Raw genomic sequence first — 27500 nt, forward strand, 5'->3', positions numbered from 1 at the left:
CTCTCTCTCTATATATATATATATATATATATATATATATAGATTATATATATATATATATATATATATATATATATATATATATAGGTATATACATAGAGAGATAGATATAGATATAGATATATATATAGATATATATCTATATATATATAGATATATATATAGATATATATACATATATATACATATATATACATATATAGATAGATATATATAGATAGATTGATATATATAGATATATATATAGATATATATATATAGATATAGATAGATAGATAGATAGATAGATATAGATATAGATAGATATATATATAGATATATATATAGACAGATATATATATATAGAGAGAGATATATAGATATAGATATATAGATATATATATAGATATATATATAGAGATATATAGATATATAGATATATATATAGATATATATATATATACAGATATATATATTGATATATATATAATAGATATATATATAGAGAGAGATATATAGATATATATATATATATATATAGAGAGAGAGAATATATATTCTTTATATACCAATCCTTATTTAAGAAGCTTTGTTGACCATTATACAATTTATATATATACTAGCAAAAGTACCCGTCGTTGACTGGGTTCAAAAACAGCCTACAGAAAATGAACTCTGATTTATGAAAGTATGATAGGTTATTAAAAGGAAGGGCTGTAAAGAGATAGCTTCGAATTTGGGGGTATCAAAACCAAAGCAAAATATGATGAAAGTAAAAATAAAATAGATAAACCCCATAATTTATTATACCATACTTGTTCACACTGAAACACTTATCACAATATTCTGTAGATCTATATTAAAAAAACCTTGTTAAACTTTGTGATATATTTCCATTCTATGGAGGTCAGGCGCGAACGAACAACCCATAAATTTAATATACCATATTTCTTCAAACTGAAACATAATTATCAAAGTATACTTACGCAGATAGATAGGAAAAGTCTTTATTAAAGTTTGTGCCTCTTTCCATTCTATGGAGGCCAGGCGCGAACGCAGACCCCACAATTTTATTATACCATCCCTATTTAAGTTAAAACAGACTTATCAAAGTATTATGTACATCTATATCAAAAACACTTGTAAGCGTATTTTCTTAAATTTAAAAAAAATTTTATTTCCATACTTTATGGACCAGGCGCGAACGCAGATCTCACAATTTTAATGAACCACCGTTCTGCCAGATCAAACATACCCATTCCTGTGTCTCGATACATCTTCTATCATTATATGTAATCAATTTTTTAAAATAGTCAACCATATAGGAGCCTATTCGTGACCAGACACGCACACACATTCAGCTTTATATATATATATATATATATATATATATATATATATATATATATATATATATATATATATATATATATATATATATGAAATTGGTATATTTAGGCAGCAATTTTTCATTCAAGCAAACGTTATTAATTATTAATTTAATAATGCTTCCTTAAATATGTATATATATATATATATATATATATATATATATATATATATATAGAGAGAGAGAGAGAGAGAGAGAGAGAGAGAGAGAGAGGATAAAAAGGGAACAAACCAAGTTATGTGTTCATCAACGTTTCGTCTTTATTACGAGACTTTCTCTTCCTCCAGAGGAAGTCTCGCAATACAAACGAAACGTTAATGGACACATAACTTGATTTGTTCCCTTTTTATCCTCTCTCCCCCCTCCTCTCTCTCTCTATCTCTCTCTTATATATATATATATATATATATATATATATATATATATATATATATATATATATATATATTTATATATATATATATATATATATATTTATATATATATATATATATATATTGTTTACAGGAAATTTTTAGATAAAACAAGTATTTGCTGACGAGAGCTTGATATGGGGATCTAAAGCGGTTCTAATTATCGGGTTTTAAACCGACGGTACCAATGACTTTCTCATCTCAAAACTTTCTGTAAACAATATATATATATATATATATATATATATATATATATATATATATATATATATATATATATATATAAACACACACAGTAATGGTTGTGTGATTCCAAGGAGAGAAAAATTTATATTTAAAATAGTGTTGCCCAGACTCTAATAAGCACGACCAGAAACTTTAGCCGGCATATCCGAATGGAATTCGGCATGAATAGGTTTTGAAAAATACTTGATCAATTTAAATATGACACCTTCGTTGGGCGACGAGTGCATAAACGGAAGAAAGAATCACCTAATGTATATGGACGATCTGCAATTTTTCGCAAGAAACGAAAAGGATGTGAAGATCGCTAATAAACACAAGCAGAACTTTCAGCAAGGATATCTGAATGGAATTCTGAATGGAAAAGTGCGCACTGCTTCTTACAAGAATGGAGAAAGGGGAGATAAGGGCAACCATTACAACTACAGATGCAGACGCCATCAAATCAACAGAAATAAAAGAGAAAATTGAAAAGGGATATATCAGAACAAGAAAACTCTTGGAAACTTAATTATATAGTAAGAATCGAACATAACGAATGATTACATGCGCAGTATCACTAGTAATATATCATGGACCGTTCATAGGCTTTCACAGGGTATGGCATAAAGGTCTACTCCACAAAAGGTTCAACTGCGGTATAGCTGGAAATGTCTTCTCAATTATGAAATCATTCTCTCTAATAAGCTAATAAGATTAGTGGTTAATGGGTAGAAATCAGAAGCTCACAGTATACGCATCTCTCTGTCTGATCTACATCAATAACCTCCCAAATCACATCCCAAGATCATTCGTAGACATGCAGACAACCCTTCGAATAAAACAAATAATTACATGCGCAGTATCACTAGTGAGATATCATGGACCGGGACTACGCTGGGCGTCCCTGCTAGCTTCGATAAATACTTTTGCAGTTTTAACAAAAAAGCTACAATAATATCAAAGCGTCTCCATTTACACTGGACATCTACAAAATATATACATATGAACGAGTTCCCTGTGGAATTTCCACAGGTATTGCTAGTTTTAAATTATATTAAAACGAAAAAAAAAGTCTCATGCAATCATTATTTGAAATTAAAGTTATTTAGATTCAACTGATGGAATACCCAAAGACAGATTTTGTTGTTTAATACGAAAAAAAAAAAAAACTCTTGCGAAAAAAAACCCCAAATTTTTTTCTTGAAAATATCGTCTTCTCATAACTAATTATAATTAATGTTCACGAAGAAAGCAATCGCAGACAGTGACTTGGAGGGCATTTTTTCGATTGCGTAGTTCTTACTACATCAGCACCATACTTTCTAATTTCTTCGCAATTGTTAAATCATTTATCTTAGAAATCAGAAGCTCACAGTATATCCATCTCTCTGTCTGATCTTCATCAATAACCTCCCAAATCACATCCTAATATCATTCGTAGACATGCAGACAACACTACCATCTATGGCAACACTTCAAAGGCAGAAAACGACCAAGTTCTCTCTGATTCTCTCTTTTAAGGTTATTTTTGGGGGTGGACTTATACACAAGTAATATTTTTAGAAATGTTGCTAAAGCGACTCAATAGTTGTATATACAAATTTGTCAAAAATCAAGAGGTCACAAGATGTCGTACAAGAGCAGAAGGCGTGTAGCAATTGTATACCATGTAAAGTCTGAAGGGATGATAATATAGAAAACGCCATTTTCTTTATGCACTCGGTATATACCCGTAACCCTAATAATTAATGGCACTTCTTCCGAACCTCACAGCAGTGTGTTTTCCAGCATGTAAGTACATGCGCGGGTTTTCAGTGGGAGGCTTAATAATAATTGGAATAGATCCTACAATGTTCACTCACTAAACGTGGCTATAGGCCTAAGTTCGAGATGATGTATTTGGTGATGATATCACGGGTTTTTTTAGTAGGTTAGGAAATGTAGTGTTTACGATATGTCGTTCTCCCCTAAGTTCAACAAGTTTTAATAATTTAATGACAACTATTTAATAAAACCATTTAATGCCACTTAACGCATGCGTTCACATTATTACGGTGTATTACGGCTCGTGCAATGTATGTGTTTACGTTATTATGGTGCGTAACATAAATTATGTGTAAAAAACAGTAACTGCACCTATAGCATGTCATTGATTAGAATGTCTGATTATCAACATTTGCGTTCGTTGTATTTTTGCCCTCCTATTTACCGTATATACTTGTGTATATAAGTCAAATCTCTGTGAGATGATTTTAAGATTATTTTTTGGAGATCGACATATACGAAGGTAATATTTTTGGAAATGTTGATAAATAGCGGCTCGGCGCCCGATCATAATATAGGAACACCATTTTTTTGTGCACTCGGTGTATATATATATATATATATATATATATATATATATATATATATATATATATATACATATATATATATATATATATATATGTATGTATATATATATATATATATACATATGTATATATATATATGTATATATATATATATGTATATATATATATGTATATATATATATTACAAGGTGGTCACCACTTATCAAGGCCCAGAAGCCACTCGGGGATAAGGGTTATTGCGTGTATACCGGTAATCCTAGTAATTAATCGTACTCCTTCCGAACCCCACTGCAGTGTGTTTGCCAGCATGTAAGCATATGAGCGGTTTTTTAGTGGGAGGCTTAATAATAATTGGAATAGATCCTACAATGTTCACTCTCTAAACGTGGCTATAGGCATAAGTTCAATATTCGGTGATGATATGACGGTCTTCTTAGTAGACGGTTGAAATTGATACACCCAGGGATCTAACTGGTCAACCTGTGACTTAACCATCTAACACTGTTGGTAACAAAATGAAAAAAATCTAAATTCTTAAAACAGCTACAATATATTTAGAGGTTGGCATGCTCGACCTGTCAGCTATGACCTGGTAGAATGATAAACAATTTGCAATTGTATTCTTAATATCGCCTGCACTGAAGCTTGAAATTCAACGTTCAAAAGAGTATCACTGAAGAGTGAAATTTACTTTCCAATTTATCCATTATGCCGTGTAACTTTGTGAAAAGTTCAAGTATGAATTTGGGGAGCCTTCAACCTACTCCATATTTTTTGATGTACCAGATATGCTTGTGCTACCCGGCGTTGCTCGGGACCGTATAAACAATGAAAAAACAAAAAAACATATGTTTTATTCTTAGGGGAGAGGAATCTTTCATCTCTATGTATTATTTGTTTTATCTACCCTAGGACTGGTATTGTTCATGTTTTATCCCTAGCATAGGTAATTTACAGCATGTATATGAAATTGTTTTACCTTAGGGAGAAGAGAACAGGTAATATACAACATACTGTGTCTATATTACATCCATGGCAACGCCTAGAAACCAGCTAGAACATGTATTTCAGTCAATCTATATTACATCCTAGGCTATGCCGGGAAACCAGCTAATCTCTATTTAGTGACCTGACCACCAAAATACCTCCCTAAGTGTGTCCTTTCTTTTGAACTTATTAGATATAGGTATCTAGAAATGTGTGTGAAATTTTGTTGAATGCATTGTTCACTATGATTTTCTTATTGTTCTACACAATATCAACTGTAGCGAAATAAAACAGTAAACTTAGTGTAGTGTTAGAATAAAGAGCAAAGAAAAAAATTAGAATCATATTCTGTAATTGCAAATCTAAATTTGCTAGCGTGTACCAGTATTTGCCAGGTTGTCGAATTTCTGAAAGATGATTTTAAGGTGTTTTTTTGGAGCGGGGGTATGTTACAGAATGGATTGAGAGAGAGAGAGAGAGAGAGAGAGAGAGAGAGAGAGAGAGAGAGAGAGAGAGAGAGGGGGTCAGTAAACGTGGAGTGTAGACACGTTTACCAGAACCGAGGGTCAGCTGACCAGATTATGTATGAGTGACGTGGTCAGGTTGGCTAGATCTGAGAGACTGGATTTGGGCTTTGAAGAAAACGGACGGCTTAATAGCTGTTCCCTCCCCTTCACTGGGGATGGAGGACGCTGACGTGTTCAAAGCAAACAAGATTCACTTCCATATTCTGTGTCGACATCTGGGAGGTAAATAAAAAACTATAAAACCCATTCATCGTCTTGGAGTGATAAATCTTCGTCTAACAGGTACCAGTCTCCCTCCAAGAGAAGATGAATTCCAGATGGATCAACATCGACGACACATGAAGTAAGGTATGTCGAAGAAAATGCATGTAACACACACACAAAAGCATATGAACAATTAGATATGAGCACACACAACCGCATATGAAACTAGACGATCATACGCACACGGAATTCTTTTATGTTATACACCAGATGTCAATTTGGTGCCCCTCTATGATAACCCTAGTGATAACTTCAATGAGAACACTATGTAACAGGTATACAAAGGTAATATTTTGGGAGATATTGTTAGAGCAATTGATCGCTCCATCATAATATAGAAAACACCATTTTGTTTGTGCACTCAGTATATACCGGTAATCCTAGTAGTTAATAGCACTCCTTCCGAACTCCACAGCAGTGTGTTTGCCAGCATGTAAGCGGCTTTTCAGTGGGAGGCTTAATAATAATTGGAATAGCCCTCGCAATGTTCACTCTTTAGATGTGGCTATAGGCCTAAGTTCGAGATGATATATTCAGTGATAATATGACCCTTTTTTTTTTGTAGGTTAGAAAATTTGGTGTTTACGATGTGTCGTTCTCCCCTAAGTTCAACAAGTTTTAATAATTTAATGACAACTATTTAATAAAACTTAATGGCACTTAACACATGCGTTCACGTTATTACGGTATATTACGGCTCGTGCAATGTATGTGTTTACGTTATTATGGTACGTAACATAAATTATGTCTAAAAACAGTAACAGTACCTGCAATCTGCAGCATGTGATTGATTAGAATGTTTGATTAGCAACATTTGCGTTCGTTGCATGTAAGTGTGCAGCGAGTTTATTTCTATATATGAAACTCGAAAAGACCACACTATATGTATATATATATGTGTGTGTGTGTGTGTGTGTGTGTGTGTGTGTGTGTGTGTGTGTGTGTGTGTGTGTGTGTGTAAGTGAACGTGTCTGTGTGTCTGTGTACATTTCCCTACGCAATAACTTTGTTAATTTTAAGTTTACAGATTCAAAATTTGATATACAGGGTACTGAGATTTGGGAAAATCGATGTGATCTGTTTTTGGCCAGAAATGTTTGATTAGCAACATTTGCGTTCGTTGCATGTAAGTGTGCAGCGAGTTTGTTTCTATATATGGAAATCGAAAAGACCACATATATCAATCGAAAACACACACACACACACACACATACACATATATATATATATATATATATATATATATATATATATATATATGTGTGTGTGTGTGTGTGCGTGTGTTTTATTTTTTATTACCGTTTTTTTCTGTTTAGTTACATTATTGTTTCAAAACTAAAGCACTACCGACCTACCAAGCACCCCCCTCCCCCTTTCTCCCTTTTTCTTTTTCCGCTTGTGTAAATGCATGTATTATCGCTCGCGGATGCTGAGAAACAATTGACGTCTTACAAAAAAAATACTCACCAAAAGTGAAATTTTCTGTGCAAGAAATAGCAATATATATATATATATATATATATATATATATATATATATATATATATATATATATATATATAAGTGAACGTGTCTGTGTGTCGGTGTACATTTCCCTACGCAATAACTCTGTAAATTTTAAGTTTACAGATTCAAAATTTGATATACAGGGTACTGAGATTTGGGAAAATCGATGTGATCCGTTTTTGGCCAGAAATTTGGCGATTAAGGGATCAAAGTTCAACGATTTGACCTTTGAGAACTCTACCAAACTCCTCCGACAATTTTTGGTCTACGCACTAGAAATTTTAGATATAGATTCCTTGGACATGGATCTAACTTAATAACTTGATTTCAGCCCAAAACAATAAATGTTAAGGGGTCATAATAGGAGTCAAAGTTTTTTTTTTTAAATTGACATCTGCGGTCTCTTCCAAATTACTCAGACAAATTCTGGTCTACATATCTGTGCAAGAAATAGCAATTTAACTTGTTTCGAATCTACAGTTAATTTGAGAAATGCACATCGACTTATACACAGGGGGCTTAGGCCTCACTGAACTCAACCATGCATATCGAGCCACTATAGTCAGCATGGGCCAATATATTAAAAGTTCAACGGACGTGACAATGGAAATGGTTAAAGACCATCATAATCATCTTTCACAACAAACCTCAATCACAAAGCTTGCTGAAAACTTTGGAGAAGTCATACCGGAGAACACTGTAAATGTACACGATAAACCACCGACACAGATTGCAAGAATAAAAAGGAAAAAATACACCTAAATAGAGACAGAGACAAGAAAAGAAGGATGGAAACAAAATAAGCGAGCAGGGAAGTTCCTAGAGGAGCTCAACCAGGAGTACATAGACAAAGATGCTTCACTTGAATGGCTCAAGAGTGGGAGACTTCCATTTGATGAGGAAAGACTTATTGTAGCCGAGCAAGATCAGGGCTTACTTACAAATTGATTTTAAAAAATGGCTGACCTACAAACAAGTGACCAGTGTAGGTTTTGCCACTCAGCGATTGAAAGCGCAAGCCACCTAATGTCTGCATGCCCAATCTTATTGGCAGATGGCCATTATACTGCTCGTCACAACAAAGTATGCAAGTACCCCCATTGGAAGATTTGTGGAGAAATGCAACTTGACAGATCACCGAACATTTGGGAACATGAACCACCACCAATAACATCAAACAGAAATGTGAGCGTGTTCTATGACAAAGACATACAGGCAGATACATAAAAGACAAGGCCATCAAGCCAGATATTGTAATATGGAACAAGCCCGAAAGAACTGCGCTCGTTTTCGATGTCACAGTCCCAAATGATTTTGGCTTTAATAGAGCTGAACGGGAAAAGATAACAAAATATCAGGACCTAAAAAATGATCTAAAAACGACATGGTCTCTGGAAGAAATAAACATTATACCGTTTGTGATAGGAGCAACTGGTTTAATAAAAAAAATCTTCAGAAATACTTAGAAGCAATCCCTGGAAGACCAAACTGTAACGAAATACAGATAGCAGCCATAAAGGGAACAATATTTATTCTTAAAAGAGCCCTCGGATATAAATTTTAATCATAACAGAATCAAGTGTTAGCTCCAGGAGGGAGCCCCTTGATCTCTTAAAACTTACTGAAGTTAAAAGTATAAGAGAGAGAACTTGAATGCCTACTAGACACTGTCCTCGAGTGTCTAAGGTCTCTCTGTACAGGGGTTTGTCAGAACAACCTAGCATGAGGATACTTTTTCCATAGAAGTAAACCCTGGACAAATATTCAAAATCACATAGTATTCGCTGCCTAAATAAGATCTCCTCACTATGGCTAACCCACATTAGCTTTTACGAGGAATGGTGCACCTTCTCCAAGTGATATTACCTCAAGTAATAGCACGAAGCTGGATACTCCACCAGACAAGATAAATTCTTGTCCTGGGATCCAGTAAGACCAAGAGACCAAAATAAAAGATATACTACAACGGTTAAAAATGGTTAATTGGGGAGAAGTAAAATTATGTTCTCAACTTCTTTATTAACTCAGTGTTTGAGAAATAAAGAACTTAAACGGAACATTCGAATATCTATGTATCTCATATAGAGTTCAAGTGTTAGCCCCGGGTAGTGTGTCCCTTGATTTCTGAGAACTTTGACTGAAGTAAAATAAAACAAAAGTATATACGGTATATCAAAAAAAAATACCGACATAACAAGAAAGCAGCAAATGCAGACTCTGTGGACAAAGAGACAAAACAATAAATTACATAATAAGTGAATGCAGCAAACTCGTCCAAAAAGATTATCTACTATTATATTGTTGTGCGGTACAAATCACCCCTATTTTAGAACTAAGTGGAATCAACCAGTCCTATGAATAACACTGATTTCAGAGACTAAATGGGGACATTCATACCATGTTTAACCGCATGCTACGAACACGTTCCTCTCATACCACTTTGGTGGCTCCTGTATTCTTTATGATTTTTTTTTTTTTTTTTTACACAGTGATCACCACTTATCAAGGCCCGGAAGCCACTCAGGGATAAGGGTTATTTTTATTATATTTTATACACTTTACACTATTTGTGGTTTCTTTCATTTGTGATCCCTAGCACGGGTCTACAACATATATAAAATTCACGTTGTGTGTGTATGTGAGTTCCTTCCATATAGGTTCCGAAACGACTGAGCCTATCTTTTGTAAATGTCAAACAAAGCTTATTTATGTGTCTGGCAGTGTTCTTAGATATGTTTTGTACAAAATTTCACACGATAAGTATTAAATAACTAACAAGAAAATAAATAAAAAAGCTATAAAATAGGAAAATCGGAATTAAAAATAAAAATGATTCGCCCCTAAACTTCCTGCGCCCACCTTTACGACCACAAAGAAAAAAAAAGTTATATATACACCAAGCCTCAAAGGAAAGAGAAACAATAACAACAACAATCACTCCCGACGATAATCAGATGAACCGATAGAAAGCGCTTGAGAAGAATATGGCAGAAGAACAACTGCTGGGCGCCATTTTATACAACATGCCCGCTGACATTAAAAGACCACTCGGCGAATAGAAAAGATATCCAGAAAAAAATTGGAAAAAAGAATAACTCTGTTGTGTGAAATCAGTCGTGCTTTAATAATGACTTGCTGCCAATATATATATATATATATATATATATATATATATATATATATATATATATATATATATATATATATTACGTTGAGCGTATTGGGAAGTGATATACAAATTACCATTAGATGATCTTTGTGTAAACAAATTGAGCTTAGGTATTTGGACAATGTCAAAACATTGTTAATTCACTACTCACATAGCAGCAGCTGTATAGCGCAATGGTTAGAAGCTCCGAGTGTCGTTTGGACGATCGGATTTCGATCCTGGCTTGAGGTAGTTGATTGTCTAGCTGCACTGATGAGCTGTGAAACAGCGAAACAGTACTGCATGGGGATAACTATATATATATATATATATATATATATATATATATATATATATATAATTATTTTTTTTACTATAATAATTAAATACCTACAGACACTAGTGTTTCATCCTTTCGGGATTCTTCAGTGCAGGGTGTCACGATTACTACCAGTCGAACGATTCGAACCCCGCAACACGAGACATCTCTGGCTCGATTAGCGGAGGCATATATATATATATATATACATATATATATTTAAGTGAACGTGTCTGTGTGTATGTCTGTGTACATTTCCCTACGCAATAACTTAATAACTTGATTTGAGCCCAAAACAGTAAATGTTAAGGGGTTATAATAGGGTTAAAATTTTTAAAAAATTTGACCGCTTCGGTTTCTAACAAATTACTCAGACAATTTCTGGTCTAAACATTTGAAATTTTACATAAAGGGTATTCATAGATGTCGCAAGCTTTTTAATCGGTTTCGGTCGAAAATTTCAGTCACCAATATATAAATGTATGTATGTATGTATGTTTGCCTAAAACTTTCGACAGAGGAAACGGATTTTTACTAGATCAGTACCGTTTTGAAGTTCGACCTTTCAGACAACAAATATCGAAAATTTGGCTAAAAACATTAATTCCTTCACCCTCAACTTTTCTACAGGGAGGGGTCACTTTTTTCGCTGATATTTTCGAAAGTCATCCTCTCCTTTCGATTGTCTAGCCTTAATTTAAACCTACGTCACTTCCGGTTTGGCGGTGGCCGAAACAGCAAGGACGTCAGGGTTTTTTTCCCCGTTCTTTTCCTCCTTTGTGGTACGGGTTCGAGCCTGCCTTTCTACTACAACTTTTATTTTTTTTTTGCTCAACACACACATCCAGACACCCGGGCAACGCCGGGTTGAAATGCTAGTTATATATAATCTCTCACATTCTGAAAATCATATATATATATATATATATATATATATATATATATATATATATATATATAGCCAGTAGAGCTTAGTTTCCTAGAAGTACATGCAATGAAACAACATGTGTTTATCAAAGAGTGCTCAATGAATAAACAGAACAGGTATATGAAATTTATGTTTGTATATATATATTATATATATAATTTTATGTGCACATATATATATATATATATATATATATATATATATATATATATATATATATATATATATATATGTGTGTGTGTGTGTGTGTGTGTGTGTGTGCACATAAAATTATGAAAAGTATATAGGGCCCGAGCAAAACGGGGCTGAACTGCTAGTCTATCTATCTATCTATCTATCTATCTATCTATCTGTATATATATATATATATATATATATATATATATATATATATATATAAAAGTGAACGTGTCTGTGTATCTTTGTGTCTGTGTACATTTCCCTACGCAATAACTCTTTCAATTTTAAGTCTACAGACTCGAAATTTGATATACAGGGTACTGAGATTTGGAAAAAATCTATGTGATCGGTTTTCCGCCAGAAATTTGGCTGTTAAGGGGTCAAGGTTCAACGATTTGACCTTTGAGAATTCTACCACACTCCTCCGACAATTATGGGTCTAAACACTTTACATTTTAGATATAGGTTCCTTGGACATGAATCTAACTTAATAACTTGATTTGAGCCCTAAACAATAAATGTTAAGGGGTCATAATAGGGGTCAAATTTTTTTAAAAGTGACCGTTTTTTTTTTTTTTTTTTTTTTTGCTCAGACAACGCCGGGCACCCATGCTATTATATATATATAAGCGAAAGTGTCTGTGTGTGTGTCTGTGTACATTTCCCTACGCAATAACTCTATCAATTTTCAGTCTACAGATTCGAAATTTGATATACAGGGTACTGAGATTTGGGAAAATCGATGTGATCAGATTTGGGCCAGAAATTTGGCGATTAAGGGATCAAAGTTCAACGATTTGAACTTTGAGAACTCTACCAAACTCCTCTGACAATTTTTGGTCTACGCACTAGAAATTTTAGATATAGGTTCCTTGGTCATGGATCTAACTTAATAACTTGATTTAAGCCCAAAACAATAAATTTTTAGGGGTCATAATAGGGGTCAAAGTTTTTTTTAAAAATTGACATCTACGGTCTCTTCCAAATTACTCAGACAATTTCTGGTCTACATATTTGAAATTTTACATAAAGGATATTCAGAGATAGGGCAAGCTTTTTCATCAGTTTGGGTCGAAAAATTGTAGTTACCAATATATAAATGTATGTATGTATGTCTGTTTGCATGTCTGCCTTAAACTTTCAATAGAAGCGACGGATTTTACCAAGATCAGTATCGTTTTAAAGTTTGACCTTTCATACGACAAATATCGAAAAATTGGCTAAAACCATTAATATCTTCTCCTTCAACTAGGCACTTTTCTACAGGGGTGGGGGCACTTTTTTCGCCGATATCTTTAGATTGTCTAGCCTTAATTTTAAAAAATGTCGCTTCCGGTTTTGCGGTGGTCATAACAGCATAAACGTTAGGTTTTACCCCGTTCTTTTCCTCCTTGCGGTACGGGTTCGAGCCTGCCTTCGTACTACCACTTTTATTTTTTTTGGCTCAACATACACATCCAAACACCCGAGCAACGCCGGCCTGAAATGCTAGTATATCTATAAAAGTGAACGTGTCTGTGTCTGTGTGTCTGTGTGTGTGTCTGTATGCAATACCTCTCAATTTTCAGTCTACAGGCTCGAAATGTGATATACAGGGTACTGAGATTTGGGAAAAATTTTGTAATCCTTTTTCGGTCAGAAAATGTGCTGTTAAGAGGTCAAAGTTCAATGATTTGACTTTTGAGCACTCTACCACCTCCTCCACTAATTTTGTGTCTAAACAATTGAAATTTTAGATATAGGTTCCTGGGACATGGATCTAACTTAATAATTTGATTTGAGCCCAAAACAATAAATGTTAAGGGGTCATAATAGGGGTCAAAATTTAAAAAATTGGCTGCTTTTTTTTTTTTTTTTTTTTTTTTTTTGCTCAACGAACACCTCCAAACACTCGGGCAACGCCGGGCTGAAATGCTAGTATATATATATATATATATATATATATATATATATATATATATATATATATATATATATATATATGATTAGTTTTTTTGGAAAAAGAATTCCAGCAGAGTGCTCAATTAAAAGGAAAATCCAAATTTTAAGAGCGTATTTATATTTATATTTTGTGTACAGAAAGTTGTTAGTTGAGACAGATCATTGGTACCGTCGGTTTCAAGCCCGATAATAAGGCCCGTTTAAGGTATCCTTATCGAGCTCTCTTCAGCCAATATTCGTCTCTAAACGTCTCTAGACGAATATTGGCTGAAGAGAGCTCGATAAGGATACCTTAAACGGGCCTTATTATCGGGCTTGAAACCGACGGTACCAATGATCTGTCTCAACTAACAACTTTCTGTACACAAAATATATATATATATATATATATATATATATATATATATATATATATATATATATATATAATGCTTTTACTTGCAAGGAACGTATTTCTTGTTTTTTGAAGATCCCAAATTTAGGCCATGAAAAAAATTAATGAGTGATTAGCGAATGTCTGTCTGAACGTTTTCTCAGGCATATATTAAATTACCATTAAGAGAATCTCCCCACCCCGCTTTCTCTCCCTCCCTCCTTGTTGCTTGCTCTCTCTCTCTCTCTCTCTCTCTCTCTCTCTCTCTCTCTCTCTCTCTCTCTCTCTCTCTGCTTGTACACGGTTCGCCACAAGTAGGGCGCCGTATTTTAAAACTGCATATTTAATAGATTCATTCGGTAACGGGCACCTCTTCAACGCACCTCTTCGACATAAACACACAGACACACAGGCAAACACACACACAAATAGACAGAAGCACAAACACTGGGGGGAATTATATATATATATATATATATATATATATATATATATATATATATATATATATATATATATATATATATATATATATATAGCTCTGTGTGTGTGTGTGTGTGTGCGTGTGTGTGTGTGTGTGGTCATGTATAGGCTCCTATATGGTTGACTATTTTAAAAAAGGAATGGGTCTGTTTGATTTGGCAGAACGGTGGTTCATTAAAATTGTGGGGTCTGTGTTTGTGCCTGGTCCACAAAGTATGGAAATAAAAAAATTTAAAAATTAAAAAAAAACGTTTACAAGTGTTTTTGATATAGATGTACATAAGAATACTTTGATAAGTATGTTTTAAATTGAATAGGGATGGTATAATAAAATTGTGGGGCCTGCATTCGCGCCTGGCCTCCATAGAATGGAAATAGGCACAAACTTTAATAAAGACTTTTCATATCTATCTACGTAAGTATACTTTGATAATTATGTTTCAGTTTGAAGAAATGTGGTATAATAAAATTGTGGAGAGTTCGTTCGCGCCTGACCTCTATAGAATGGATATATGTCACAAAGTTTAACAAGGTTTTCTAATATAGATCCACAGAATATTGTGATAAGTGTTTTGGTGTGAACAGGTATGTTATAATAAATTATGGGGTTTATCTATTTTATTTTTACTTTCATCATATTTTGCTTTGGTTTTGATACACCCAAATTCGAAGCTATCTCTTTACAACCCTTCCTTTTCATAACCTATCATACTTTCATAAATCAGACTCCACAATTTATTATACCATCCCTATTTAAGTTAAAACATACTTATCAAATTTTTAATGTGTACATGTATATCAAAAACACTTGTAAACGTTTTTTTTTTTTAATTTTTAAATTTTTTATTTCCATACTTTGTGGACCAGGCGCGTACGCAGACCCCGCAATTTTAAGAATCATCATTATGCCAGATCAAACATACCCATTCCATACCGAAGTAGAGCAAATTATATTTCAATTTGTTTTTACATAAGCAGTAATGTGTTGCTACACAGTCATGAGCATGTTTCGGTCAGCTAGTTTTTTTCGCCTGAAGAGGTCTCTAATTTCTAAAAAGTAGCTGACCGAAACATGCTGTTGACTGTGTAGCAACACACTACTGCTTATGTAAAAAACAAATATGATGTTCAAAAGTCGGGACTAATGACAACAACGAGGTTGTTTTTGTTTAATAACGTGAGCAAAATATTTTTATTTGAGGGTAAACAGTTACATATGGTCGCTACAAACAGCCATCTGTTTCAGTCAATGAGATTTCCTCAGGCGACCCTGAACCCCTCCACAGCGACCATATGTAACTGTTTAACCTCAAATAAATATATATATATATATATATATATATATACATATATATAAAATATATATAATATAATATATATATATAATATATATATAATACATATATAATATATATATAATATATATATATATATATATATATATATATATATATATATATATAATCACCGTAAATTCCTGGTGGGGGCTATTATATTTATTTATACATTTTTGGTAAAAAGGATTTCAGCAGAATGCTCTATTATAAGGAAAGTCCGAAAATAGTAGCGTATTATTCATGTTTTATTTACAGAAAGTTAAGATGAGATAAGTCATCAGGGCCGTCGGTTTCAAACTTAATAATAGGGGACAGCTTTAGATACCCATATAAAGTGCTCTTCAGACGATAGTCATCTATAATATAAATCTCACCTGTCTGTTTAAATGTATGTATGTATGTATGTATGTATGTATGTATGTATGTATGCCTAAAACTTTCGACAGAGGCAATGAATTTTCACGAGATTCGTATCCTTTTGAAGCTCTACCCTTCGGACGACAAATATCGAAAAATTGGCCAAAAACATTAATCCTTTCATCTTCAACTGGGAAGTTTTCTACAGGGAGAGGTCGCTTTTTTCGCCGATATTTTTGAAAGTCATTCCCTCTTTTCGATTGTCCAGCCTTAATTTAAACCTACGGTTCGGCGATGGCGTAACAGCAAAGACGTCACTCTTTTTTACACATGCTTTTCCTCCTTTGCGGTATGAGTTCGAGCCTACCTGCCTACTACCACGTTTTCTTTTTTGCTCAGCACACACCTACAAACACCCGGGCAACACCGGGCACCAAGGCTAATCAATTTCTCTTCCCTGATCTAGTGAAAAGCATATCTTATTTTTCTTTTATTAATATTATTGGAATTTTTTCTTTATTCCTTGTACACATTTTTATGAATTTTTCCATGGATTTCTGGCTTTTGATTATTATGGACCATCTTCTTCCAATTACGGGATTTCCTGGGATTTTACTTGTACAAATGGAAATTCTTTTAACTTTCTTGAAGATTTACATTTGGATTTTACCGTCACTGGATTTTTTATCTTCCACCAGACTATCCATTCATGTGTAATCACCTTTTTCTTTACCATATTCCCTCTGCTTCACTTATTTTGTTTTCAAGTAAGATATTTTACTTACTTGTATTTTCATCAAATACTTCTGCATGCAAAATCCGATCCCGCATTTTGCTAATTCCTACCCTCTGATGAGAAGGAAAGTATTTCTTCGAAACTCCGTGGATTAAGGACTATCCATTTATCTAGTGTTTCCTTTTCAGATTAAATATGTTTTTAACTCATTTCAAAGTGTGTTTTTTTAACATATTTTATTAACTGTTTGCTCATATTATAAGCTCTATTTCCTATTTGGTATTATCGAGCTTTTACATCTGGCTGAGATAATTTTATGAATATTAATTCTTTAATATTTATAATATACTTTAATTTTACCATCTTGGATCATTTTGGTAAATTTAATTGTAATTTTTATTTTATATATATATATATATAAAATATAAGAGAGAGAGGGTGAGAGAGAAGGAGAGAGAGAGGGAGAGAGGGTCAGAGGCGTAATGGCGGGAGAAATTCCAAATAGAGTTGGAGCGAGAGAGAGGGGGGGATAAACAGCGACAAAGAGAGATGCACGACAAGAGAGGGGGTAATAGAGAGAGAAAGAAGCGAGAAGAAAAAGAGTGAAGAGCGATAGAAAGAAAGAAAGAAAGAAAGAAAGAAAGAGTGGGGCAGTGTGGGCGATACAGAGAAAGAGAGACGCACAAAGAGAGAAGAAGCGATAGAAACATATATATATATAGAGAGAGAGAGAGAGATGGGGACAATAGAGAGGGAAAGGGGGCACAAAGAAAGAGAGAGAGAATAAGAGAGGGGGCGATAGATAGATAGATAGATAGATAGATAGATAGATAGATAGATAGATAGAAAGCGAGAGAGAGAGAAAGAGTGAGAGAGAGAGTGAGAGAGTGAGAGAGAGAGAGAGGGGGGGGCAAGAGGACCAGAGAAATGGCGAGAGAGAGAAAGATAGAGAATATTAGAAATGTTTATATTTGGAGAGCAATGATGTTAAAATTGGAACAAATTACAGGGGACGCACAGACAGACACGGGCACCTTACAAAAAACCGCACGCGCAAATAAGAAAGAACGTCTGTATTTCTTATTTAACTTAACGCTTTTATTCAAAATGTTCTCCTTTTTATACACACACACACACACACACACACACACACACACACACACACACATATATATATATATATATATATATATATATATATATATATATATATATATATATAACACGAACGGTTTTGTTTACAATTAGTATTGCTGGGAGTTTAAAAGTGTAATCCAACCTTCCCAAACGCACATTTATAGTTTCTGCCCAGAATGGGTAGCATTTTGTTTCCTTTTCACCCGCGTATGGTCTATGGCTGTTTTCTTCTGCATTTTTCCTTCTTTAATTCTGATGATGTCCCCTGCCATAGGGCCGAAACGTTGATCATCATTTTATAAATTCATCGGTTTTTCTTTCTCAAACAACTTAATGTCAACCATCGCTGGTATTTTTATTGTATTTTTACTCATATATATATATATATATATATATATATATATATATATATATATATATATATATATACTTGTTTATTGTTATATAAACATACTCACATCCCGCTGCTACAAATAGCCACTTGTTTCAATCAAACAACAGATATCATCAGGCAGCGACTTGACTATTCAAAAGTTCAATGAATAATCTTTATTCATTGAACTTTGGAATAGTCAAGTCGCTGCCTGATGATATCTGTTGTTTGATTGAAACAAGTGGCTATTTGTAGCAGCGGGATGTGAGCATGTTTATATAACAATAAACAAGTATTATCAGCTCTTTTTATTGAGCACTATCTAACAACCTCGTTGAATTCATTAGTCCATTACTTTTGAATATAAAAAACCCGAGTATATATATATATATATATACTAGAAAAAATACCCGTCGTTGACTGAGTCCAAACGGCCTACAGAAAATGGACTGATTTATGAAAGTATGATAGGTTATGAAAAGGAAGGGTTGTAAAGAGATAGCTTCGAATTTGGGGGTATCAAAACCAAAGCAAAATATGATTGAAGTAAAAATAAAATAGATAAACCCTATAATTTATTATACCATACCTGTTCACACTGAAACACTTATCACAATATTCTGTGGATCTATATTAAAAAACCTTTTTAAACTTTGTGACATATTTCCATTCTATGGAGGTCAGGCGCGGACGAACACTCCATAATTTTATTATACCATATTTCTTCAAACTGAAACATAATTATCAAAGTATACTTACGCAGATAGATATGAAAAGTCTTTATTAAAGTTTGTCCCTATTTCCATTCTATGGGGGCCAGGCGCGAACGCAGACCCCACAATTTTATTATACCATCCCTATTTAATTTAAAACATACTTATCAAAGTATTCTTATGTACATCTATATCAAAAACACTTGTAAACGTTTTTTGTTTTTTTTTTCTATACTTTGTGGACCAGGCGCGAACGCAGACTCAACATATTTAATGAACAACCGTTCTGCCAGATCAAACATACCCATTCCTGTGTCTCGATACATTTTCTATCATTATATGTAATCAGTTTTTTTAAAATAGTCAACCATATAGGAGCCTTTTCGTGACCAGACACACAGACAGACAGACATTCAACTTATATATATATATATATATATATATATATATATATATATATATATATATATATAAGCGAGATAAGACACTGATATAATCCAGATGAAAAATCCTGATAGATATTACTTGAAGTAATACTTTCAAGGTGATCCTAGCCAACATTTTGCTAACTGCATTTCATTTCCTCTGATGATATGAGCCATTGTTGAACATCCATGGATTACAGAAATTAAAATAACCCCTTCTATATAATCCTTTTACCAAACAATAAATTCTTAAATCGAATATATGTCTCTATATGTTGGGGTTTTTTTTCAGAATTTAAAATTTAACCATGAAACTTCATATATATATATATTAAAGGGGGTTAGAACAGTAATCTAAAGGGCAGAGTGTATTTTAATGTGATAGTAAAATCACTAATTTAATTAAAATACTAGAAAGAAACAGTGCTCGTTGTATTACAGATAAGCTCAATAGGCATATATATCCTAGAGCTATTTTAATATTTAGTAAGATGATTGTTAATTTATAATTAAAATTAAAAATCGGTTTCATGAGAAGGAACACAACAAAGTTAATAAATTGTACGATCGTTTCGGAAACGATGTTTTAATTTTAATTACAAATTATCAATCATCTTACTATATATATATATATATATATATATATATATATATATATATATATATTAACGTTTCAGCCCGGCGTTGGCGGTGTATGGTGAGCAAGAAAACCCCCCCCCAAAACGGTCATTTTTTAACTTTCATCCCTATTATAACCCCTTAAAATTTATTGTTTTGGGCTCAAATCAAGTTATTAAGTTAGGTCCATGTCCAAAGGACATTTATCTAAAATATCAAGTGTTTACGCCCCAAATTGTCTGAGGAGTTTGGTAGAGCTCTCAAAGGTCAAATCGTTGAACTTTGGTTCCTTAACAGCCAAATTTCTGGCCGAACACCGATCACATAGATTTTCCCAAATCTCAGTACCCTGTGTATCAACTTTCGAGTCTGTAGACTGAAAATTGACAAAGTTATTGCGCAGGGAAATGTACACAGACACGCACACACACACATCATCATTATGCCAGATCAAACATATCCATTTCTGTGTCTCGATACATCTTCTATCATTATACAGGGTGTTTCAAAAGTCTTGGGAACATAACGATTTTAAATATGTTGTAATGTTCCCAAGACTTTTGAAACACCCTGTATATGATCAGTTTTCTATAATAGTCAACCATATAGGAGCCTATTCGTGACCAGACACACACACACAGACGTTCAGCTTTATATTATATTATATATATATATATATATATATATATATATATATATTTGTGTGTGTGTGAAACACAATATTATAACATATGTGTTATGAAGATTATCAAGAAGCAAAAGCTGACATTATTACTAAAATATAAATATCTCGTTTCAGTTTGGTGAATTTTCAACGAGCATCGAGGCCTATGCAAACTCTGATTTGGTCTTTCAATGATGCGACTTTGATTGAATGTATTCTTGCACAACCAAGCTAAAATACTTCAACACTGCTTCAGTGAAATGAACCATAGCACTAGGAACAATATTATAACTAGTTTAGTCAAGGCATAAAAATCTATCTATGAGCAAGGAGAGATATAAATGTTATGACTGATATTGAGAGGAAATCGAAGGTTGATGTAAGAATATAAGAAGAAAAAAAAGCTGCACGAAAAATTTCGATCCTGGCTTGAGGCAGTTTCCTGCCTAACCACAATGATGAGCTGGCTTGAGGCAGTTACGTGTCTAGCCCCACTGATGAGCTGTGAAACAGCGAAACAGTACTGTATATGGATGACTATAATGCTCCCTATCTTGGGTTGAGCATATTTGGAAGTGATATACAATTTGCCATAGGGTATTAAGCGACGCTCTTTGTGTAAAAAAAATCGAGCGGAGGCATTTGGACGAATTCAAAACATCGTTAATTCATTACCCACACAGCATTATCCCGATAACCCTCCTCTTAAAGAATTGATCATATTGTTTTCCTTTAAATCCCTCATATATATATATATATATATATATATATATATATATATATATATATATATATATATATATATATATATATATATATATATTAAGTAATGTGATTTATAATGTAAAAATTTTTAAAAAATTTTAAAATTTAAAAATCAAATTTTAATTAAATTAAAAATCAGTTTCATAAGAAGGAACAACAACAAAGTCAATTATCTGTACGATCGTTTCGGAAATCCGTGCTTTTTATTTGTGGTATACATGAAGTCACGTAGAACAATTATACATAGTTTTTTTGGTAAGCACGGTCTCCTCATCAGCAAATTTAGGAGGATTTCTATTGAATTGAAAAGACACCAAAAATAAACCTAGCATTAAAAGTAAGGCAGATGAATCTGAAAAATTGAAGTAAAAGGTTTGGATTTAAAATTTATAAGAAAATTAATAAGAAAATTGGTATAGGTTAGAGATAGAAATGAGTAGAAAAAATATATATTTTTTTGGATTTACATAATAAATTTGATTTAAAAATATATAGATATATAATTACCTTTTGGTTTTTCTTTTTTTGAAATCAGGAACTGTATTTAATTTAATACATAGTTTTTTTGGTAAGCACCGTCTCCTCATCAGCAAATTTAGGAGGATATTTATTTTATAGACCGTGCTTACCAAAAAAACTATATATAATTATTCTACATAACTTCATGTATACCACAAATAAAAAGCACGGATTTCCGAAACGATCGTACAGATAATTGACTTTGTTGTTGTTCCTTCTTATAAAACTGATTTTTAATTTAATTAAAATTTGATTTTTAAATTAAAAAATTTTTTTTTTAATTTTTAAATTGAAAATCACTTTACTTAATATTGAATTAGCTCTAGGACATTTAACTATCGAGCTTATTATATATCTAAATTACAACGAGCATTTCCTGTATTTTAATTAAACTAGTAATTTCACTGTTACATTAAAATACACTTAGCTCTTTAGACTATTATTCTAATCTCCTTTAAATATATATATATATATATATATATATATATATATATATATATATATATGAGCAAACAGTTAATAAAATATGTTAAAAAAACACTTTGAAATGAGTTAAAAACATATTTAATCTGAAAAGGAAACACTAAATAAATGGATAGTCCTTAATCCGCGGAGTTTCGAAGAGAAATACTTTCCTTCTCATCAGAGGGTAGGAATTAGCAAAATGCGGGATCGGATTTTGCATGCAGAAGTATTTGATGAAACAACAAGTAAGTCAAAGATCTTACTTGAAAACAAAAAAAGTGAAGCAGAGGGAATATGGTAAAGAAAAAGGTGATTACACATGAATGGATAGTCCGGTGGAAGATAAAAAATCCAGTGACGGTAAAATCCAAATGTAAAACTTCAAGAAAGTTAAAAGAATTTCCATTTGTACAAGTAAAATAATAAAAAAAAAAATATATATATATATTTTACACAGTGGTCACCACTTATCAAGGCCCGGAAGCCACTCAGGGATAAGGGTTATTGCAAGTACATTACGTTAGTGTGGAGATTTGATGAAGTGTTTACTTAAGGGGGCGGTTCATTAGGAATTTGTTAATGTTGGACTTGAACACATCCAGGTTGTAGTCAGGTGAGAAGCAGGCATACGGAACAGAGTTCCACAGGCGTGCAGTTCTAAGAAAGAAGCTCTGTTCATGGAATCCACGTTTTGATTTAGGCACAGATATAGAGTGGGGGAAATGTATATGTATAAATGTATCTTAACACATAATTAACGTGATAAAATATGTTATGAAGACTTTCAAGAAGCAAAAAACTGATTTTATTACTTAATAAATATCAAAGACTATGCAAACTTTGATTTGATCTTTCAAGGATTTGACTAGCTTTTTTTTACATAGGCATCACCACTTATCAAGGCCAAGAGGCCACTCGAGGATAAGGGTGAAAGAGTGTACTGTAGTCAATTGGACAATATAGTAGTCGTTAGTAATCGAAATTCGGTAAATTTGTTAACGTATATGGAACTGCTCATCAAAAACTTGTTTACGTTAGACTTGAAGACAGCCATATTGTTGCGAGCCTATCCTTGATTTATCGTTATTTCCATGGCAGATGCTCGTCTGAACTCCAATCTCTGGTCCCCCCTCGCCAATCTTTCACGAAAAACACCCGTCTAGCTGAATCCACTGTGAAAAATTTCCCCCACTCTATATCTGTGCCTAAATCAAAACGTGGATTCCATGAACAAAGCTTCCTTCTTAGAACTGCACGCCTGTGGAACTCTGTTCCGTCTGCCTGCTTCCCTCTGGACTACAACTTGGATGTCTTCAAGTCCAACGGTTAACAAATTCCTAATGAACCGCCCCCTTAAGTAAACACTTCATCAAATCTCCACACTCACATAATGTACTTGCAATAACCCTTATCCCTGAGTGGCTTCCGGGCCTTGATAAGTGATGATCACTGTGTAAAAAAAAAATTTTTTTTAAATATTGTAGTCAGCTGGAAAGCAGGAAAACGGAAGACAATTACACAGGCGTGCAGTTCTAAGAAAGAAGCTTTGATCATGGAATCTACGTTTAAGTTTAGGCACAGATAAAGAGTGGGGAGGAATTATTGATAGTGTTTTCTGCTAGACGGGTGTTTCTTGTGAAAGTTTTGGCGAGAGCGGAACATAGATTGGAGCTCAGTCGAGCACTTGCCATGATAATAACGATAAAGCAGAGACAAACTCGCAACATCTCTTCTGTGAGAAAGAGATTGCAGGGAAGAGAAAAGGGCATCTCCTATGAGGCTACGAAGTCTATTTTGAACTCTAAGTCCTTTCTAGCAGCTCCTTCCCAGATGTGGCAACAGCACTCTGTCCTTAGATGTACCTGGATCTTATACAGATATAGAATTGCATCAGCTGTGAGATATCTCCTGGATCCTTTTTCCAGCAGCCTTTGCAACGAATTTAATGTATGTGTTCCATTTCAGATCAGGAGTAAAGGTCAAGCCCAGAAGCTTGTCAAAACATGAGGTCTCCCCAAGACGAGAGCCATTCATTTCAATTGATGCCAGATGGGGATCAGAGCGTTGATGATATAAAGATAAAAGCTTGGTTTTAGATGCATTAAAAGTAACAAGCCACCTCTTTCCCCATTGTACCATTTGCTCAAGATCAGAGGAAAGAGAATCGGAGAGAACTTGGTCGATGTTGTTTTTTTTACATTTAAAACTGTATTCTTGAAAAATCAAACCGAAAAACTGCTTGTTCTTTAAGTATTTTAATGGTGAATGCTCCGACGAACTGCAAGGACATGTACCCCCTCGACGTAAATACCCGCGACAAACCCGACAAGCAGCTAAATCCCACCCCTTCACAGTAGAGATCCCTAGATGTAAGAGAGCCTTCTACTCCAGTAGTTTCTTCCCCAGAATCGCTAGACTTTGGAATTCCCTTCCGGGTTCCTGCTTCCCCAACTGTACTGACATGCAGAAGTTCAAGTGTAATGTGAACCAATATCTTGCTGCCCAAATCCCCACATAGTACCCCTGTAGCTTATGTCCCTGATAGTAGCCCCCCTACATCAAAGTGGCAATGTGCCTTGTTTGGGGTGAAAATGTAATAAAAAAATAAATAAATAAATAAATAAATATCGAAGACTATGCAATAAATAAATAAATAAATATCGAAGACTATGCAAAGGATTTGACTAGCTTTATAAATTTCTTTTTTTTTTTACATTTAAAACTATATTCTAGAAAAATCAACATGCCTCAGTGAAATTTCTAAAAATTAAAAATAAAAATCCTAAAATTTAAACAGTTCGCTGAGTTTTTTCCTTTCAACATATTAAAAACGTTGCTTTTAAATATTCGGAATAAAACTTTAGAATTCACAAGTTGGGTGGGGAGGACGGCTTTGCCCGGTCATAAAATAAATTTAAATATCATATTTTACTTTGTGCAGATTCCGTTTGGTGCAAAAATAATGTCGTTTTTTTACGTTCAACTATAGATAAAAAAAAAAAAAACTTATTTTTGCATCGACCCTAACCCTAACCCTAACCTAATATTATTATAGAGTCGTTATTTAAAAAGTAAACAAAAATAGTCTTCGGGGGCCATCAGTTTTTTTTTTTTCTTTTTTTTTTTTTTCTTTTTTACATGGGGGGGGTCACCGCTTATCAAGGCTCGAAGGCCACTCAGGGATAAGGGTTATTGCGTTTACAGTAATCAATGAGATAGTATTGTAGTAATCATTAGTATTGACGGTTTTGATAGAGTGTCTTACTTAAGGGGGCGGTTTGTCAGGAGTTTGTTTATGTTGGACTTGAAGACGTCCAAGTTGTAGTCAGGTGGGAAACAGGCAAGCGGCAGAGAGTTCCACTGGCGTGCAGTTCGTGAATCTACGTTTGGATTTAGGCACACATAAAGAATGAGGAAAATTATTGACAGTAGTTTCAGCCAGACGGGTGTTTCTCGTGAAAGATTGGCGAGGGGGACGAGGGATTGGAGCTCAGACAAACACCTGCCATGGAAATAGTGATAAAACAAAGACAGGCTCGCGACGTCTTTTCTGTGGGAGAGAGGTTGCAGGGAAGAGCGAAATAGAAACTGTATCATTCAAAGCTGGTGACGTTACCACTGTACCAACACATATGAATTAAAAATAAAAAATAAAAAATTAACTAAGATGAATGTATAAAATTTATAACGATTTTTTTTTTTCAATTTTTAGCGGATAAAGACCCATAAAAGGACGATCCATTAAAAAAAAATCCAATCATTTGAGGCCTCTAGCGTCTGCGATTTTTGTTTCGGAGGAGATAAGAGTTTGAAAATATGGTGACAGACAGACATAGTGCCTTTTATGTATTAAACTAGCAACAGGAGCGCCCGGCTTTCCCTGGTTGCAAATTACGCTTAAATATGATATTTTAATTTGTCCAAATTCCGTATATCTATACTTATATAAATTTGGGGTTATTGCTATCCATATTAAAACCCCTTTTTTTCTATTTATTTAATGTATTTGCTCCCCCACCAAAGCAAATTAGGCACAAGGCCGTTTTTAATGTGGGGTAAAAACCAGCTCCCCTAAAAGTAGGCCAAAAGGGGGCACTCTGGTTACCAAAAATAATTATTGTCCCAGTATAGAGGGTTTCCCCTCCATTGACTGGTACAAATTATCTTAAGAAGAGATACTACACTTTGATCTTGGCCCGAAGGCCAAGAACAACAGGGTATTTATTTGCTCCCCCACCGAGCAAATTAGGCACAAGGCCGATTTTTAATGTGAGGAGTGATGGGGAAATGGGGACCAACTCCCCGGGGAGTAGGGGAGCTGGATAGTGACAATTGGTATGAAGGGTTGTCCCTACATTGACCAAGGTCTTATCT

The sequence above is a fragment of the Euprymna scolopes genome, chromosome 46, assembly GCF_053919585.1.
Source record: "Euprymna scolopes isolate OS-2025 chromosome 46, ASM5391958v1, whole genome shotgun sequence".
Lineage (NCBI taxonomy): Eukaryota > Metazoa > Mollusca > Cephalopoda > Sepiida > Sepiolidae > Euprymna > Euprymna scolopes.